This window comes from Cupressus sempervirens, chromosome 6, assembly GCF_028749045.1.
Source record: "Cupressus sempervirens isolate cs-2001-9-10 chromosome 6, ASM2874904v1, whole genome shotgun sequence".
NCBI lineage: Eukaryota > Viridiplantae > Streptophyta > Pinopsida > Cupressales > Cupressaceae > Cupressus > Cupressus sempervirens.
In genome coordinates, this window is record NC_143123.1 from 31,576,900 (window position 1) to 31,597,502 (window position 20,603).

The following is a 20,603-nucleotide window of genomic DNA, read 5'->3' on the forward strand; positions in this document are numbered from 1 at the left end:
ACTAGCCCATTATATGTTGTCCTAGGATACAAGATTTATAGCTATTATAGTGCTGTCAAGAACGATGTAGAATCCTTAGAAACATAAGAATTTAGTCTTAATCATATGAAATCATCTAAATAATCTATAGCCAATCTATTGTTTACAAATTGGATTATGGAAAGAATTTTTCCTCTAATATGTGAGATCACATTCTCACGTCCATCAAAATTTCACGTCATTTTCTGTCTACCCCATTAATGCAATCCTTCTCTACGATCATCTCCATAGTTCCTTGGGGAGCCCTTCCTGAAAAGCTAGAAGGGAACACCTACAATTTACTATAACTCAAATAAATAGGTTTATCTTAATAAAATGAAGATATACCAAACTCGCTGAATAGGCCTCTGCAATATGGGAATTTAATTTGCCCTCAAATTGCTGTCTCCAATATTTTTGAGCTTCAGTTTGCAATTCCCCTGTTTTAAGGCACTGTTTGCTTACTAAATTTCCCTTGTTTTGATCAACATGGTATCAGCATATTCTTACCATGCGTTCAGATGTTTATATCACCTCGTGCAAGTTAGAGGCGGTCCTTCAGATGCTTATATTCCCTTCCACATGATTCTCTTCTTTTTTGGCATCCCATTTTTGTTCATTCTTGGAAAATTTCTAAGTGCAGGTATGCTTCACTAGGGATCAGCTTAAACATCACACATTAAGTTTAATTCTTAAATCAAAAGTGTTAAATAGTCAAAGTTGACTTTTTTTCTCCAAGCTTAATTCTTGCCTTAATGTGTGCTATTTAAGGGTGGCCCTATGCCACTTACCTTTCCGAACCTCATTATAGAGTCTTGTATTGCTTGCAGACTGTCTTGCAGCCAGATTATTGACATAAACCTGATCAAATAAATGACATAGTCTAAAAGCATCAGATTTTCACAATCTATAATACTGATCTATAGATATTTTAATTTTTCCCAAGACACATAATGTATTAAAAAAGTACAAGTATGAAATAAATTGCAATCATGGGGGAAGAAATAGCCCGTCTCCCAGCAAAGGGGTATAGTAACAAAGCTCAAGCGCTTGAAAAAGGAACAGCCCAAAAGGATAAGATTCAGATGATCTCCACCAAGAAGTAGTGCTGGGGTGTCACAGAGCGCAGGTTCAGGAGCCCCAAAGTCACTCAGATGTGATTTACTTATTTTTTAATTAAATTAATTTATAACAAAATTTAGATTTTTAATTTCTTTTATTTTTTAAAAATTTATGGAGGGGTCAGACTTGCAAAGCAATTTAGTGAGGCACAAAGTCTGTGAGTTACCAACCAGCGAAAGCCACCACATATATGATTTAAGAACCTACTCACGCATACTCAATTGACAACAATTTGAAAACAATGTACTTATCAAAAGTTTCTCTATATGAGTAGTTTCTCTAGATCAGTAATTAGTGTTTTGGTGCTAGTTTTACTACTAGTTTTGTTTCTTTTGTCAACGGTGGTTTTTGGCAATTCTTTTGGCAGGTGGTGTATTGGGCTATTATTGGCTATATGACTTTTCTCGTTGCTAGCTTGTGGTTTTTTTTTTTTGTTCTATTGTTAGGATTCAGAGCCCTCTCCATGCTTTCTTAATAAGAAAACATACCAATCATAAATCACAACCTAAATTATTTCTATTCTTTTTTTGTATATTTGTGGTTTTCAACCTTACACTTCTCATATATTTCTTTGGATTTTCTTATGTATATTAGTCTCACTTTTGGTTTGGCAGACACAGTCTCATGAATATTTGAAGAACTTTCTTCAATTACTCCCTCTATGTTTTGAAAACAAGGCTACACCTGAACTAATGATGAACCTTAAAAGAAATTTGAAGCTCCAAACATTTTATAAAGTGACATTTAGTTTCATTTTAAAATAAGCTCAAAGTTTGTATATAGGTTGGTGAAGTTTGACAATACTAAACACTTGAATTGTTGATAGCATTTTTACCATAATTTATATTGTAACTTGTGAAACTATCCAAAAATAGATTGAATGGCTTGATTCGTTAGCATGTACAATTAGTTCCATTATGTTCTTGCTTTGGTTTCTTTGGTATGAGTTGATAGTCAATTTTATTTTATCAATACAAATCTAATTTTCACTACCACATCATTGGTTTAGCTAGGAGTTTATGTGATAATAATAGCATTTTCCTAAAATCCCAATGTGGAATCATCACAACACTTTGGGATTTGTGAATGCCCTAGTTAAACATTGTATATACAAAAGGATAAGCCAATAAGTGAGCTGAACTAGGAGCAAGATATTGAAGAGTGAGGAGAAATGTGCAGGGACAAATTGAGATCTTGAATATCTAGACATGTGATAGAATTGAATGAAGTGTTAGGAGAGTAGGGAAGAGGTAGATTGAGTTGAGAAATGCAAATAAGTCAATTTGTAGAAGGAGAAAAAGATCCAAGCCAAAAAGAACTTTTATTTAGGCCTATTTAGACAAGGTGGTGTACTAACACTATAAAGACGAAAATTCTATAAATATTGCAAAATAGTGTTAGCATCCTCGATCCTCTCCAAATTTAATTTGAATATTTTTGAATGAATTGGAGATTACATGATTTGGAGGTCTAATTGGGGCTCAAGACCTAATAGCACTAAAATATAGGAATTTAAGGAATCTTGATGCAAAATGTACAAGAAGACCACAAAATTGGTAGAGTTATTAAGGAAATCTTCTACACCTACATAATGGTTATCGATGTGTTTTAGAGATGAATGTGTGACTTTCTTCTAATGAGTTTTAAGTGACATATATAATCCTTGACTTAATAGAGAGATCCTAGAATGTAGAGGGAGATAGTGTGAATGCTCCTCAGTTTGGGGTCAACAAGAGAATTGTAGAAGGCTTGGAAAGAAGCCTTAAGAGTTGAGTCTAAGTGACTCAGGAAGTTGTGAGGAACTCCCTATGAAATTGATATCAGAGCTCAAAAAGACTTAAGTAGTGACATTGTTATATGTTAGAATTAGTTGGAAAGTCAACCATGTAAACTAATGTAGAGATGGAAAAGAATATGACATAGATGAACAAGGAGAATAGACTTCATAAGAAATACCCAACATCCATAAAGTGCATGCTAGGAGAAGTAGTAGAAAAGATAGAATGGGTTAGTGAAAAGATGAAATATGATGAAGAAAAGGGTTAGATAGTGGCTATAGATGATGAAGTCCCTGAACCTAACTAACCATTGCAAGATGAACCATTCCTCAGAGCCATTAAAGTCCTAAGAGAAAAATCTCTAGAGGGAGTTTCTTTGTTCAGTGGCAAGATGGGGCCAAAACTAGTTATGGAGTGGACAAAGGGGATGGAATTTTTTTTGAGTGTGAGGGTATCAATGAAGTCAAAAACATGAAGGTGACAAAATCAAGAATGAGGGGACCATTCCTACCTTGGTGGAATTTTTTGCAACAAAGAAGGGAGCAAGAGGGGAAGAAATGTATATATTTTTGAAAATCAATAGAAGCAAAGGTAAGAGAGAATTACCTACCTAAAGACTATGAGACCCAACTCCACAAAAAGAGACAAAACTTCAAATAGAGAGAGATTGATGTGATATAAAGATTGTGTTTATGAATAAATGTGCAAGAAGTTGAAAGTATCAAGGTGGTTAGATATCTAAATGGACTTAGGTAGAATGTAGAAGAGGTGATAAATATGTAAACCCTACCAATGTTCACAAGTATTTTTAATCAGCCATTAAGGTGGAGGAAAAAGGAAAGAAGAATCATGGTACTAGATATAGAGAAAGATTAAGGGAAAGAGATTCTAGTGGCCATAGAAGAAAATATGGTAAAAAATGAAGTGAACCAAGACACCAAGGTGAGTCAAGGGTTACAAAACATATTGATAAACATAGTGGACGAGGGAATTCAAGTAGAGGTAGAAGTTTTAGTGGGAATAAAGGAAGGTTTGGAAGAAGAGGGTTGCATTGTGCAAGCATGAACTACTATGATTATTCTAGACAACTAGGACATCTAGCTTATAAGTGTTTTGAGAAAGATCATTCTCTCAGCCAAAAAATGGTTCAACTACTTTTGATAGGATACCAATAGTGCTAAATCACCAAAGCTCAACCTTCATTTAGAGAGTGGACAAAACTCTATTTTTAGAATAATCTTATTTAAGGAGCTTGTTAAGAAGGAACCTAAATAAATAAGAACATTGTTTAGGATGAAGTGCAAGATTGTTTGGAAAGTGTGCAATATCATCATAGCCTTAGGGTCTACTAATATTATCATATCAAAATAAGTAGTCAAGGAAAACTAGGAGCCATTGCACTAGAGCCAGCCTAATATCTTGTTAGTTGTGTAATTTTATGATCTTTTTGGTTTTTCATTTCATTAGTCTAGGTCTCTCACTTGGTTTTTTGGTCATTCTTAGTCTCTGTTTGGTGTTAGTAATATGGTAGATTGCTTGTATTCTAGAGGTGTTGGTTTTCATTTCCAGTATAGTTTAAAACTGATGAAAAATTTAAATTATTTTGTAATGAATCTTAGGGTTTTGGGTCTATTGTAAAAAACCTATTTTAACATTTAATTGAAAGCAAGTTGATTTTGGCTAAGTTACCATAGACTTACAAATATAGGGTTAGTTGGTTGAATAAGGGGCAAATTGTGTTGGTGAATGGACAAGCTTGTGTTGAGTTCACTATGGGAGGGTATAAGGATGAAATTTAATGTGTTATAATTACCATGGATGCCTGCCACTTGTTACTTGTTAGACCATGGAAGTTTGACATGAAGATCATACATAATGGCCAAAAGAAATCTTATTCATTTGAGAAAGATGGGTTCACTTATCACATTTATTCCATAATGGATGAGGAGGAAAATAAGAAAGTGGGCCCTAATGTGTTGCTACTAAGTTGAAAATATTTTTTAAAAGACCTAAAGAAGGAAGATGAAATGAGATTTGAAATCATTGTGAAGCCAAATGAAGAGGATAAGAAAAAGGTAGAGCCTTTGCCATCAAAGTTAAAGATTTTTTTAGAGAAATTTAGTGACATAGTTAGTGATGGAAGTCCTGCAACTCTATCCCCTAAAAGGGAAATCTCTCATTAGATTGATTTTATACTAGAGGCATCTCTACCCAATAAGGCATCTTATAAGATGACAATTGATCAAAACAAAAAGATAGCTAGAAAAGTCATAGAACTGCTTGAATAGGAATTCGTAAGGAAAAGCATAAGCCCATGCGTAGTTCTAGGTTTTCTAGCACATACAAAGGGATGTAACTAGAGACTATGTATTGATTCTAGGGAAATTAATGGGATAGAAATAAGATATATGTTTCGTATTCCTAGAGTAGAGGATCTCATGGATTGTCTTGTTGGGGCTAGATATTACACCAAAATAGGTATGAAGATGCCACCAGGTCATCATATAACATAAGGGGATGGGTGGGAAAATACTTTAAAAACCATAGAGGCTTTGTGTGAGTGGCTAGTGAATCCATTTGGACTTATCAATGCTCCAAGAACTTTTATGTGTTTGATGAATGAAGTGCTTAACAATTACAAAGGAAGATTCAAGTAGTAGTATATATTGATGATATAGTCATCTTTAGCAAGACCGAGGAGGAACACTAGAAGAATTTTGAGAGCCTCCGATGGAGGATACACAAGGATAAATTAACAATCAACTTTGAAAAGTGTGAGCTTATGAAGAAGGAGCTAGTGTACCTTGGGTTTGTGACCTCACAAGGTAGTTGTAAGATGGGTTCTAGCAAGGTTGAAACCAAATTAAGTTGGCTAACTCCAAGGACAAGAACATAGGTAAGAAGCTTCCATGGTTTAGATCAATTATATAGGAAATTAATAAACAGGCATTAGTGATAAATGTTTCGCTATTACATAGATACCATAAAGGGTGGTTTAAAAGTAAAATTTAAGTGGACAAAGGAAGTTGATAAGGTATTTGAAATTTTGAAGAAGAAGGAATCCATGCAACCTATTTTGGTCTTAGCAAGCTTAATTTTTTTCCCCTAAAGTGTAATGCAAGTGAAATATGGTAGTTGGGGAAGTCCTTACCCAAGAGGATAGTCCAACTATCCTTTTATAGGTAGAAGTTAAATGAAGAAAATAGGAGGTATTCATCCTATGACCTAGAACTTTATGCCCTAGTCAAGGACCTAAGATAGTTGAGACACTACTTTTTACTTAAGAAATTTTTTTATTTCCCCTAAAAATCAAGCTTTAAGTTTTATTAATACTTAAGATAATTTTTTTCATAGGAATATCAAGTAGATAAAGTACTTGCATGCATATTAATTCACCATCAATCATAAGAAGGAGAAAATAACATAGTAGTTTATGCATTAAGCAGGAGGTTATTCACTATTCAAGAGGTATAGTTCCAAAGCATTGGAACTTAAACCTTTAAGGAATTATAAAAAGATTATGAAGACTTCTTAGACGCCTATATGGTATGTAATGAATTCAAGAATCACTTTCATAGGGCCAGTTTTTTTATCATACCTTGAACAATGGATTATTGTTTAAAGGGGATAATTGTATGTGCCAAAGGACTTTATGAGAGAGAAGTTAATAGAGGAAAGCTAAATGACAATCTTAATGGTCACTTTGGCTTTAGTTAAATATTAGAGTTTGTTTAAAGGTTTTACTACTAGCCCAAGATGAAAAGGGTTGTGAGAAGGTATGTAAAGGAGTGTGTGGTTTTTTAGAAATCAAAGGAACTTCTAGAAATATTTAGTTAATTATCAACCACTTCCTATTCCCAATAGACCACATGAGTCTATTATCATGGATTTCATTGTTGGCTTCCGTAGAACTAACACTAGTTTGGATGTTATATTTTGGTTGTTGATAGGTTTAGGAAGATTATTCATTTCATCCCATGGAAGGCTACTCATGATGCATGTCATATAGCATACTTATTCTTGAACAAGTTGGTAAGAATCCATGATTTTTCATTGAGCATTGTGTCTGATAGAGATGTTAAATTTATGGGTCATTTTTGGAAGACATTGTGCAAAAGATTTACATCCAATTTATCTTTTGGTTTATTTAATGAGCATTTAAGGTTTAATCCATCAATTACCATTCTTCCTAAGAGAAGGATGATTATAGAAAAGATCTACTCCATTCCTTCTTTACCCTTTCCATGTCATATAGAAGACATTATTTATAATGGCTAAAACACTGTTAGTATATCCAATAGTTAAAATATACTTAGAAACCATATATTTCACTTGGACATGTTCCTCATTTTTCAATAAGAGGGGTAATTAAGATCAGCACATGATTCTAATTTGGGGTGGTGCATAGTACAAGTTTACCTTTGGAAATGTATGGATCGATACTCAAGTCCCTATAGTTATCACATACTAGCAACATAGTTCAAATCTTGGATCCTCTATAAAGAGGAACCCTTTGAACTGCTTCCCATTGTAATTGTTTAACTTTTTGATCATTTTGGTATTTTATGTCATTAATCTAGGTCCATTGCTTGGTTTTTTTGTTGGTATTGGTCTCATTTTGGTGTCTATTCTATTAAGGGTTGCTTGCTTTTTGGGGGTGCTAGTTTTCCTTTCTAGTATAGTTTCAAACTAATAGGATTTTTCAAATATTTTTAATGATAGTTGGGGTTTTGGTTCCCTTGTAAAAAACCTATTTTATCCCTTAATAAAAATCAAGTTTAGTTTAACTAAGTTACGACATACACACACATATAGAGTTACTTGGTTAAATAAGGGAAAAAATGTATCAGTAAGTGAACAAGCTTAGGTTGAGTTCACTATAGGAGAGTATACAAATAAAATCCCATGCAATATTTTTCCGATGGATGCCTACCACTTGTTACTAGGTAGACCATGTTAGTTTAACATAAAGGCCATACATATTGGGGAGAAGAACTCTTATTCATTCAAGAAAAATAGAGTCACTTTGTTAGAATGGAATTTTGATGGTAATCCTATGTGGGAGTATCCTAGCATTGTTGGAGATCACATGATTTTGTTGTTGTGTGTTGCATTCATGACAGAGTTTTTCATCATTAATGTTATCGTGTTGGTTATTCTACAAAGACTTGCAGAGCACTAGGCTGATTTTGGCTTCACATGGTCTGAGGATTGAAGATCAGGTTATGCAGACACGAGATTATTTTGTAGAGCTTGTTTAGATGCTATAGTTAATAGTGTGTATGGAACATGGAGAGTGGTAAGAGTTATGAAGGATTTGGTGAAGGTAGCTTTTAGGTAATATTTGTAGAAAGAAAATATCTATGTTTGGATTTGTTCTCATAAAAGAGATGGAAAATGGTTGAGTGAGCTAAGAAAAAGATTCAAGACATATTGAAAAATCTTTTGTTAATCACACATAGTCAAATTATTAGTGAGTGGAAAGTTATGAAGATTGTAAGTTGACAAATTACTGGTAATTATGAGAAATATGTAAAGATGTAATGTAACATGTAACGTAATATCTTAAGTTGGTCTTATATCGTTATTGTAAATTGAGAAATCCTCATGGTTGACTCAATAATAGATTTTAGGACTTGGTATAAAGGAAAAATGTTTTCCTTGGTTGTAATCATTAGCGAGATCATTTTGATGTGCAACTTAAGAGTGGAATCTAGTGTGGATGGTGTTATTAGTATCTCTAGGTATTGTTGTCTATTAGCGTCAAACACTTATTCATATATAAGATAGAGTCAGTCAATCATCATTGTGACTAAACTACTCTATATAGGTCAAGTCATGTAAAGACTTATAAATAATCATGTATATGTCAAGCTCTATAGGAGTTGAGCAAGTCTTTGCTTGCCAAGTATTTTCAACATAACTCAAACAAAGAGAATGATGAGAAGAAAGAGCACATAGATACTAAGTTATATGGAAGAGGCCAAATGTAGTTAAGGTTGAACAATAGAGAAGAGAAAAATTACAATCGAGCATCAGAAATAGTGAGTCTCGAGTAACATAAAGAATATAAAAGTCTTGAATGATAGAAAATTTGAGGTGAACCATTTAAAGTTTAAATGGATACAACATTTTTAATGATTGTACAGTTTATTATAGACGTTGTTACACATTCTAACATGGGCCATCAATCCCTGTGAGGAAAGAACAACCAATCAAATGAAGAGGCAAAAATAAAAGTGTCTAAAAGACTCCACAAATGTATTTCAATAGGAACATTCAAACCTTTTTTTTTAATAAGAGTAAAATGATCTATCATAGAAGAGATTAAAAAGTGTGCAAAGGAAGTGAAGTGTTGTGTGAAAGAGTTAAGTTTTGGATGCTTCATGTGAAAGATGTGAAGAACAAAGTTCAATGATCTTATGGAGTAGTGAGGGACTTAGAAAAGCCATATCAGATTGGAGATCATATCAAAGATTGGAAGGAGGAGATTTGTAATTAGAAACTATAGTGTAGAGTGAATGATTAGGTATTGACTTAGTTTTAATAGATTGAATTAGGGAAAATCTCTTAAGAGAGTGGTTTTAACAGACCTTTGTAAATCTCCTAATAGGGTCCTTACTTCATTGTAAGTGTAAAATCCTTTAACAATATAACACCTAATAGCCTTAAAATCTTTTAGTAGAGTAGACCCCTCACAAGGTAGATCATCATAAGTGATCAAAATATTAAACCTAACATGTTAACTTTTTTACTACAATAGTGAAGATTTGTGGGTGTCATCCCTACCCTAGTTTGACCTTCACCATGGAGGGTTTTTGGGTTACCAAATATTTTATGTCATGCATTTACATTTCATGGATGTGATTGATAGTTAGATATATTTATTACATCATTTGATTTTATATGTTATGTTATGCATAAACTAGATATGACATGCTCAATATGGTGAATGTAGTAAAGTTATTTTAAAGATTTAAAGTTAGGTTTAAAGATCTTGATTCACCTCTCCCCCTCTCATAGTATCTAACTTTCCAAATTAAACTTCCAACAATTGGTATGAAAGATTTGGTTCTCTTAAACGAAATATAAGAGCTTGTGAGTTCAGATCTTAGAGACAGAGACTTTCAAATTGGGAAAGGTTATTGACAATCAAGTGATTGCCATCCAACTCATACTACAAAAACTTGAAGTAGTAAGAGAGGAAATATGGTAATCCCTTTGAAAGAGAAAGGATATGGCCATTCAATATAATGACACTTTATGAAGAAGTTGATACATAAGGATTGTTTGAAATTGAAAATTCTAATGAGAGTGATCCAACCATTGCATATCTACTAGAGAAAAATAGTATCCTAAATGAATAAATCATAGGATTGAAAAGAGAGCATGAAACTTAGTCAATAAGGCTATGTGAAGTGATGGAATAAAACAAAGAAAGATGAGGAAAAAAATTGTTGTAGTTGTGGAAGACAAAAGAAAAATGGCTATTAGACTTGAAGAAAGGTCATCTGATGTGAAAAATCTTACAAACACTTAGCTAGACATGATGAATCAATTAATGTTAGAAAATATGGAATTGAATAGGAAAGAAATGAAGATAGAAAATCTAAGATCATAGAATGAACTACTGATGAAATTGATAAGATCCAAGAAAGAACTTGTAGAAAGGATGAACAAGCCTAGTGAAGCATTAAGATAATTTGAAGAACTGATGAGATTAGCTAGGTCATTTAGCATCATCTCTGAAAAGGGACATACAAAATTCATCCAATGAAGAAGGAGAATAATACAAGAGTGGAGAGCTAATGAATGCAAAGTAAAATAAAAACCTTCATGCTATTATTGTGGTAAACTTGGACACATTGCAAACATTTGCTAAAGCAAGAATGGTATATGAAATCTTAAACCTAAGGTTATTGGTTTTATTGCAAGAAGAAAGGAAATAAAGTGCATGAGTGTAGATACAAAATGAACAATACACCTATTGCATCTAGATTTGAGGGATATCAGTACAATTGTCAAAATTTTGGACATAGAGAATATGAACCCAAATCTTAGGAAAAACCCTTCTGAACAAATCGAAGGCATAACAATGGACCTAAGAAAGTTTGTTCTAACTACCACAAGATTAGAAATGTAAGAACAAATTGTAGGACCCAAGCACTAGTAACAAATAATTAACACATCAAGGGTAAAGGAAAAGTGGATGTTGAACAAAAAAATAAGGAGATCAATCAAACATGGAAGATAAAGCTGGAAGAAAAAAAATAGTGGAGCAAATGAAGTCTAGGTCATCCAAACAAATGAAGAAGGCGATTACAGCACCTCAAAATGATCAAGAATTGTATATAAGAAATTGCATATATAATGATTTATCTTACATTAGTTCCTTACATAAAATATGCAAAAGTTCATACTAGCATGGGAAAATATGCATTAGAATAGATCTATCGAAAGAGTAGCGCAAAAGAATTATCTACACGATGGGTGTCAAACATTAGTAAAACTATCCATATTAAATGAGCACTACAATATGGGTCGAGTACCACAATGCTAGACTTATTTATAAGCTGAGTTAAATGGAATTGCTTAAACTATATAGTGGAGACTAAGTTCAAAAGTTTTCTAATGATCAAGACATCTAGATTCAACCTAACAAACAATACAACATTAATGGAAACCCTAACTTGAATGAAAAAAGGCATATATATGTAAAATTTGAATACATTAAACACACCTTGCATTGATAATTCAACATCATAGAATGATTTGAGGAATTGACAAAGAGATTTCAAGGCAATTGGAAGTAAACTGATAGTGAATGAGTGATCGAGTACTATTTTCTATTGTTTCAAATAGTTCAAAAATTAAAGTTTGAAAACCCTAACACGAGAAAATGGTATCTTCATCATCTACACAAATAGTTAAGAGGTAGGAAATGTTCAATTGGTGATGAGTGATGCTTGTCCTTCACCTATGTTTCATGTTATTTTGGATATTTCTATGAAAGGAGTTTCAAAAAGTGTGTTATCATCAATATCACTTAAGGTTATTATGATACATGGTATATGGAGCTACTATATGTGTAAAATTGGTGAAGTTGGAGAATATGAGATTCATGTGGAATATGAGAAATTGTGTGATGAAGGTATAGTGAAGGATGAATTTAAAATTGTTGAGAGGAAAGGGTTAATTCAAACCATAGATTTTATGATAAGCTTAAAGAATGAAAAGATTAAAGTTGTTCTTAGAAGAATTCATGACATGAAGTTGTAGTTAGAAAATGGATCTATCAAAATTTCAAAGAAAGTGATTCATAATGATTCTAGATATCCAATGATTTATAAGAGGAAGACAATGCATTGCGTGAGCTAAGAAGAACTTGAGGCTAATACAAAATTTGAGTTGAATTGATGAGGACATTCCATTTCAACCATCATAGATCTATTGATTGAGTTTGCAGTGAGAGTCATCTCTCATAAATTTTATTAGATGAGTACATTGAATAGTGTACCTTGTATGGTAGTTGACCAAGCATGAAAGATTGTCATGAGGGATCACAAATATGATCTTGTTGAGTTACAAAGGTCACAATTGGTAGAGAACCTAAAATCAATCAATAAGACAAAGAATTCAATGTGTAATTTTGGATCATTGATTATGTATATTTTCTTCTATATTTGAAATTATTTTCCTACTATTAGAAATGTTGTTTCGAAGCAAGGAAAACCTGTTACAATAAATATGACTAAGTAAATTAATGGAGTTAGGAGAAAATTGTAAAAACATTTTTGAAGTATTAGATAGTAGCCAAAAAGATGGGTGTTGACCCCAAAGTATAAAAGGCTAAAAAATTAGTCAGAGGTTACCTCCTAGTTATCTACCCTATGCCAACTTTAAACTACAAAAAAAAAGATATAACTATAGCATAATTAATAGTACTATCAGTCCTTAAACTAATATGTGAAAAAGATTGTAAAATAGACCAGCAACACCAAAGAACATTACTTCTATTATTCCCTTTAACCATCTTAAGCATAATAAATAAGAACCCGTGGGGTATCAAGTTCATAGATATGAGCATCAAAACTAAAATAAAAACTAGAACTAGGGCTAGCTACCCTCTTCCTACCTATGTTTGTCCTCCTTCTTTTTGTTACAAATGTCCTAACGTACATCATCCCCTTCTACCTTAACCAATTTTTCTAAGATGGTCTTTAGTCAGTCATCTACTAGAAACCCATAGATGAATCAAGTTGTCTTAGTAGCTTTGCCCAGGTCCTTGTCCTCTTTATTCACCTGCAAAAATTAGAGGGTTATGGCTATGGCATGCATGACCTTGGTGGAAAACTCAACCAAAATCTCAAATCTCTAGTAGATACTAGTTTGATTGTCTACTAAATCTCTTATAGACTTCGCGAGCCTTTCCAGTCTCACCTTACTATGGCTATGATTTCCTTTCTTCCCAACATCTATAATTGTTTCCTTCCTTACGGGTATGATATATTTCCTCTCCCCCACTTCTAGTCAGTGTAGCCTCTAGAGCATCATGGATATGGGAAGGGCTTAGAGGGCTGGGGCAAGGCTTGGTGTCCTAAGGCAATCTCTTCCTTCTCATAGGTTTGACATCACTTTCAAAAGACTCAAAGGTGGAATCATGCTTGGAGGGGACATTAGTTTCTCCAATTAGAGACATTTACTGGTTCTCCTAGCACTTTGCATACCCTCCTAGTATCTGAATCTAACTCTATGAGGCTAATTTTAACCTCAAGATTAATTTTGAATTTCTTGTGGTGAGGGCTAGGGCCAGGGTCTATGGAGACTTAGAGGGTGACAGAGGTGAGAGGGTTAACCAAGAGAAATGAGTTTTGGGATAGATATTGGATAAATAGTTTGTTCATAAGTTCTTGATGGAAAAGGTAGAAAGGTTTACCCTCCTCATGTTTCCTCTTGGCTTTATAAATACAATTTTCTAGTGAATGAAATAACATAAATGGAAAGGAAATGTGTTCTAGGCTCTTTAAGTAATTCAAAATAGGGAAGTGCTAATAATAGATTACTTGAAAGTGGTCCTCTAGGGAGGTATATCACATAATTGCATAAAGATGGCCTCCCAAGGCTTAGGAAGGGCTTCTCGAGAAAACCCTATGTAGATTCACATTAGTTCTTCCTTGAATTTTAATTTTTATTACAAATTGGATTCCTCATTAACCTTGACCTATCTCCTCCAGTTCTTTCCTTCCATAGTAAATTCTCCAACCCTCCCAATTGTTTCTACTGAGATTTCAAATCCTATTCCATTGATAATCACTTTTTTTCATTCCAAATCAAGAAGAACTGCATCGAGACATTCTCATTGTGCTTCACCATACCCTCCATATATAGTAAGACATTGCCCTCCTACAAGTAAATCTTTCTCACCTCACTACTATGGATACTTTTCTCCACACCCACCAGTTCAATGTGATTACTAGTGCCCATGCCTTCTCCTAGGTCAACCACCAATTCTTCAAATAATGTAGCATTGTTGTTGGTTTGGTAGTTACCAAATATTAAATGAAAAGCATCAACAATTAAAATGAAAAGGTAATGAAGAACCATCATTATTCTAAAATGTTATAAATGGTCATCACTAGCTGTAGTTTGTGTGAGAATTCAACAATTTGTCACTTTGATCATTAGTAGGTCATTCTCTATATCTTGCTAAATCCACCCTGTACGTCCTTTTTTGGTGGTAATTAATACTCATGGTAGTTGAAACATTAATGTGTATCATCATACAATCTCTTGAAATAATTTCTTTATGGAGAGCCCTTTCCTCATGCTCACATAGAAAAATGAAGGCATGCCACCTATTTTGATTATTCATATGGTATTGTTGAAAGTACACTCCCTTTCCATTGCAACTTGTGTTGATGATTAAAAAAATCTAACATACTCCCATTCAACTAATCTCATGACACCATGGCCAGATTTGGATAGCTCATCCACCACACCATTCCCTTCTTGATATATGTGAGCCACATGTAGATTTCATGGTATTCTTCCATCAACCTTCGAATTTCATCAATTATGACTTAAATTAACTAGTTGCACCAGCCCTCACCCTTAGCAGCCTTAATGATAAGCATAGAGTCTCCCTCAATGGAAAGCTTATTAATTCCATGAAATCTCACAATTCTCAATTCCCACAAGTGTGTTAGTGCTTCAACTTCATTTTTAGAGCCTCCTCCATAGTTTCTAGTGTAGGCAGCCACCATATTTCTCATACTATTATGAAGGACACCTCCCACCATGGTGTTTCCATCATGGTTGAGCCATCAAAATTTAGTTTGAACCAAAACTTATGGTGTGAGTGCCACACCATCTTATTTGTAGCCGAGACTTTCAAATTTTCAAATTGTGCCACAATTGAATCAACATTCCAAGCTGATGCCCATTTCATATCTAGTCCACTCAGGAGTTTGGGGGAAGCTTCCAATGCCAGATCTTGCTACATTCTTTTAGAAGCCTAATAATCTACTCAGCCACCCCCCAACTAGTAGTGTCCTTCCAAATTTTCCAAGTAATATATGGGGGGATAATTGACCATAATTTTCTAAGGTATGGGTGAGTAGCCAGACTATCCCAATGAATAGATTGCTTCAATTCACTCTCCATACACCACTAGACCTCCCATAAGGGAAGGACTTCCCTCAAAACATTCGTGGCAAAGGGGCAATGGATAAGAAAGTGTGGAGTAGATTATGCATCTTGGAGATATAAAATGTAGCAATTAGCAAGTTGAAACCCTCTGTGCTAGAGGTTATCGATAGTGAGAATCAACCCATGCAAAGTCATCCACCAAAAGAAGTTTATCTTTGTTAGGATGCAAGGGTGCCAAGATTTTCTCCAATCAGCCTAGGCCACCTCCCCCCCATATGATAGAGATAAGCTATGAACTCTCTTGAGGGTGTGAGTTTCCACAGTAAGGAGTCCTCAACTGAGGTGAGGGGGATTCTATAGGTATGGAGAAGGTCCTATAGCTCTCAAGAAATATCCATTTCCATTGGCTTAAGGTTGTGGAAAGTAAACCATTTTCTATTAGGGGTGATAAAGTTTCAAGTCTGAGGGCCATACAATCTAGTACTCATCTCATGTAGATGTAAGAAATTAGTATGCATGAGGGGGTTATCATGAATCCAATGACCTTCCCAGAAGTCAATAGAATTACCATTCCCCATAATCTAGTAACACCTCATTTTTAGGATCTTTTGGGTGTTAACCACATTGTTCCAGATCTTTGAGCCTTGGGGGAGATCATGTGCTTAAGGGAGTTGGTGGGGAGACAATCTTCCAAGATATTTAGCCTTTATAATGATAGACCAACTACCATGGGAGTTCACCAATTTCTAGCCAATTTTAAATAATAAGGCCTTATTCAGGTGTCCTATTACTCTTAATTTCAGATCTCTAAGAGTTTCTAGTTGAAAAGCTCTCTCTTAGCTAACCAAATTCATTCTAGACTTCTCTTTAGTGCCAGACCATAAAAACTTCCACTAGATTTTCTCAATAATGTCTTTGAATCTTCCCAATATTTTGAAAATGGAGAGGAAATAAATTGGGATGTCCTATAGGGGGTGAAGAGAAACTGGAGTTTCCTAGCATTACTCAAGATTGGTCCTTTTTAACCTGTTAGCTTTTTCTGGAAGCATTCGACCAAACCATTCCAATACTGATTAGGAACTTCCTTTTTTGTAAGTGGTAGATCAGGAAAAGTACTTGGGAGAGACACCTCCTAGCAACCAAGAATGAATGTCACCTTTTCTCTCAAACTTGTAATGGTGTTAAAGAAAAAGTCTTTTCTTTTCTAGTAATTTATGTAGTGACCAAAGACCATGGTTTCTTTCCATTCTCTGGCTTCATGGATAGAGGAGATGTTATATAAGAAAGTATCATCCAAAAACCATTAGATGATTTGTCGGGGGGCATCGAGAGGTAGGTTTAATGACCTTAATTCTACCAAAGTTAGTCAAAGAAACTAAATTTCTTGTTATAACTTTCACTACAATAATAAAAAGGTGGGGAGATAGGGGGTCACCTTGGCGAAGACCTTAGGAGGAAGAGAAGGAAGTGCAAGAGGCTCCATTAACAAATACTGAGAAAGTAATTGAGGTAACAACATTTTTTATAATATTATTAGCCTTCTTATTAAAGCTAAGTTTGGTAAGAATAGCAAAGAGGAAATCATGCATGACCTCATTAGATGATTTCGAAATATCCAATTTAAGTGCCATACCTTAGTTCTTCAACCTTTCCATAGAGTATATTACCTCATGGGTGGTTATAACTGCATCAAGAATCTAGCTCCTAGGCATAAAGCCATTGTGATAGGGGCCAATGAATTTGTCTAGGAGGGGCTTGATATGATTCATCATAACCTTAGCAAGAACCTTATAAATTGTTTTGCAAATGCTAATGAGTCTAAATTCTTTTGGCCTCTAAGGTTCCTCCATCTTAGGGATGAGAACAATGAAGGTCTAGTTAAGATCCTTCAGTAGCTTTCCCATCCCAACAAGCAACATGGATGATGTCATCCTTAACAATTTTCTAGAATTCCTAGAAGAAAGTAGGAGGAAACCCATTGGAACCATTCTAACTTCCTCTTCTTTGACCTTGCACATTATTTTATCACTCATCTAGTCCCTAGTTGAAATGACCTTAGGAAATCACTTTGTAAGATTATATCAACCTAGGCAATTGGGGTATTGTACACTTCTTGGAAATAAGAATTGACTTTATCTTCTATCTGTTCCTTTTCTATGACCTCATGGTAATTATCATTCATCAACATGTTGATAGTGTTTCTCTTTTTCCTTCTCGAGACCAATCTATGAAAAAGTGTCATGTTTCTATCTCCCTCCTTCAGCCATTGGATCTTAGATCCCTATTTATAGAAGACTTCCTCCCTATTCAAGAGGGTATTCCATTTGTTTCTACACTCCTCTTCCTACTCTTACTTAACCTATGCATTCCTTTGTGCAAGTTGATTTTGAAGAGCTCGCTCCTTCTTTTCAATAACCTTCTTTTCTTTGGATAAATTCCCAAATGCGGATTTTCTTCATTCTCTCACCTCCTTTATGATTATATTGAGTTTTTAAGCAACAAAAAATATGGTCGTTCCTTCCACCAGATCCTTCCAGCACCATGCAATATATTCTCTAAATTCATTATGTGAATGCCACATGATCTCATACCTAAAAGACCTTCGTCTAGTAGAACTTTGTGTCTAGGAGAGAAGTGGCATAGAATGAACCCAAATGGTCCTCAGATATGTCTTTAGGAAGGGACCCCTAAAGATCAATATCTATAAAATTGTTTCTTCTCAAAAAAATTCTTCATGTCTTATATACTATCAGGAAAATCCTCCAATCCCCCCAATTTCTCAAAAGCGTACAATGGGGTGTTAAAGTCACCCATACATAAGGAAAATTCAAGTCTCATGGAATCACCAATAGTGGTAGCCTCATTCTAGACAAAAAGCCTACTCAAATACATCTTTAGGGAGGGACCCCTAGAAATCAATATCTATCAAATTGTTTCTTCTCAAAAAAATTCTCCAAGTCTTATATACTATCAAAAAAATCCTCCAATCCCCCCAACTTCTCAAAAGGGTACAACGGGGTGTTAAAGTCCTGCATACATAAGAAAAATTCAAGTCTCATGGAATCAGCAATAGTGGTAGCCTCATTCTACACAACAAGCCTACCATTGTGATTCTTGGGGCCATATAAAAAAAAATAGTCCAACTACCAATTTGGGTGGTGAAATTAGTGGAAACAAAATGGGTGTTGATGGAGATATCCACACCCATAGCCCTGTCGGGATTCAACATTTTAGAAATACCACTAGAAGGTCCATTAGCATCACTATAGATATATTAACACCTAGCTATGATTAGCCACTCTAAAAAATACTTGCTCAGTCATTTTCATTTCCTACAAAAGAATCATATCAATGTTAAGTTCAATGATCTTCTATTTGATTTTGTAATGCGTTCTAGAGCTATTCAACTCTCTCACATTCTAGGATATGATATTCATCTTTTATGGTTTTTTGTTTCCCCTATGAAATAACCTTTTTTGTTTCCTTTTGGCAGATGTTTCTGATCGAGGGTCTCCATATCCTCATAGTTGATCCAACATCTGCCTTATTCCCTCCTCTGATCTTTCTCTTTGGGACCATCCATTCAATTTCATTTCTAAGGAAATCAATGCTTGTGCCCTTAGAAGGAGGGAAAAGGAATTCAATAATACCTTGAAGCGAAACCACAAGAGCTCCATTTACGAGTGGTGAGCTAGCCCCCAAGTTGAGGGGTGAGCTATAGTAACTCATAACCTCCTAAACAACCATTTGTTTGTCCAGCAAAAAATCACCCAAATGCATATTTTCAAAGATCTACATGCTCAACATTCTCCCCCTCTTCCTAAGGAGTAGCATCCATTAAATCAATCATCCCCTCACCTTACACTACAACCTTCTCTTTCTCAGGGGTTCTAGTTCTCTCATCAGTACAAGGGCTTTCATTCAGCTAAGGATCTCCCACACATATTTTGGTGGAACCAACTAGTTCTATATTTTCCTAGTTTGGATACGAAACCCCTTTCAATTATTTTTGAACTTTTAACCACCCCCACACCTGGAAATGAGACCTTATTCTTGAGTTTCTCACTCGTTGAACACTCCACAAATAGTGGCCAAAGTTGTTACATTTCTAGCAGAAAGGAGCAACATTCTCATAAACCAATAGTTGTGACTAGGTTCCCCATTTAGATTTTAGATCCATTATGGTTGGTAAGGGTTTATTCATTTCCACATTCACATAGATCCTAGTGAAAAAAAAATTAATCTTTCTACTAGTCACCAAGTCCTGTTGTATTTTAATCTTCCCACCAAATTCATAATTCATATTGCCCTTCCCGCCTTTGAAATATCCATAGTCAAATACCCGTGGAAATATTTAAAAACCAAAGTTTTAAACCTTATGAGTCCCAATGTTCGACGGGCAAGGTTCGCAGCAACAGAAAATGTTCACGAGTGGACCAACGAAAGCAGGTCGGGAAGTTAAAAATGTCAGTGGGGTGCCATTTTGCCATCGAAAAACTCACGAGTTTTCCATTAGCAACATAGCGCTCGAATGGAAAAGTCACCATGGTGAGACTTTAGGCAAGTGGGTGGGTCCTAGCTAGTACCTTGTTAGCTCAGTTGAAGTTCCATGCCATGCTAGCCAATCAAAATGTAACACGTTTGCAAAGGAAGGAATTATTACAATTGGGCGCTATGGCGCTATGGAGATTTGGCCTCGATTTCCTCATAGCGACATGGCGCCTAGTTGACACGTGGCCGCTCTATGGGGTCAAAGTCTTGGGTCTACCAAGGTGGTGCTTCATTTGGCCAATAGGGGACTACCACGTATGTCAAATCAGAACATAGATAGATTGTGGGACCGGCTCTTCAATGCGGCCAGTGCAGTAAAGGGTTAAGTTCTCCACCACCAGATCTGCAGGGATCAAGGGTAGGTGCCATCTCACTATGGTGAAGTTGTGCGATCTTTACCATGGCGACATAGCATTTTGTCGACACGTGTCTTGTTGGCTCGGCCAAAGTTGATGACTAGCAGCTGGCAGTTAGTGCAATCGTCAT